Source organism: Heloderma suspectum, chromosome 4 (genome assembly GCF_057233095.1).
Source record: "Heloderma suspectum isolate Gila_16-S chromosome 4, 16-S_ref, whole genome shotgun sequence".
Lineage (NCBI taxonomy): Eukaryota > Metazoa > Chordata > Lepidosauria > Squamata > Helodermatidae > Heloderma > Heloderma suspectum.
Window position 1 is genome coordinate 234,950,674 of NC_139461.1, and position 1,330 is coordinate 234,952,003.

The window sequence follows — 1,330 nt, forward strand, 5'->3', positions numbered from 1 at the left end:
GGGGAAGGTAAAGCAAAGGTTTTATAACTAGATCCCCTTAGTTAGTAATCTGGGTGAACAGTCACTGAATACAACTGCCCCTCTCACAAACCAGATGACATGTGCCTGGATAGGCAAGTAGAACATTTCATATTGAAGGACCCTAAGAGGAGTGTAATGTACCATCACTTTTAGAGCTTTGCCATTTTCTTGTTCTTGGTGTGCTCTCTAACTTCTCTGAATAATTTGTGTTGCGTCTTATGGAGACCTGTGAAGGGACAACAGCAGTATGGGGAAGGGGATAGAACTTTGGGGTTTACTGGGTTGTGGGAGTTGCAGAAAGTCTTAGCTTTCTAAACTGAGCAGAGGTTTCCAGCACCTCAAACTTACAAACAAAGAAGCTTTATGCAAGAAGGGAAAGATTGGGGTGGGGGGGTGGGGGGATAAGTATTTATTTGTATAACAGTCCCAATGTGGAGATGTCCTATGGTCTCTTTCACTCGTCTGGAGAAGCCCTCAGAAAGCTAGAGATGGAAATGAGTAATGGAAATGAGAAATAGGCAAGGGAAGTAAAGAAAAGAAGGAACTGGAGAAAAGAACAAGATAAGATCAAGACAGCTGGCAAACAGGCAAAAACCACCCCTCTATACAAGGGAGTCTGTACCCTATAAGAGAATTGGGGAGTAGCAGATTTGGTACTTTACATATTTTACACAACTACAAAGACCATTCTTGGGTGTATGTGCTACATTTGGGATTATGTGGCAAATTTAGGAGCTGGTGAGTCTAAATTTTTTATCGAGATTTGTGCAATAATCTAGACTTCAGTTTGCAGACAAGGCACAAAGCAATTACTCTAAGGTAACCTCCCCCAGATGTGTCTGATTACAATTCCCATCAGCCCCAGCCCATGTGGCCAGTGATTAGGGATGGTGGCAATTATAGTCCAAAACATCTGGAGGGCACCAGGTTGGGGAAGGCTGTTCTAAAGTTTGTAATAGATGAGGAAGAAGAGTTGGCAAATGAAGGCTGTGTGTGTGTGAACAGGAGGAAGCAACTACCAGGGGTGCATACCAAGACCCTTCCCAGAAGGTAGGACTGCTCAAGTGCTCAGCTAGGTACCATACAAGCAGCAGGGAAAGCTACATACAGCTTCCAAAGGCAGCACTAAGCACATTATCAGAGTCCCATAGCTCAAGGTGGTGAAGAGTCCTATCGGGGCAGGGCTGCTATACTTAAGAACTGGCCATAGAATAATTGATGGTATCTATATGTTATGCCTTGGTACCGAACACAGCAGCATGATTTGCTTGGGAAACTCCCAGAATAAACAGGTTTCTCAAAACATGTT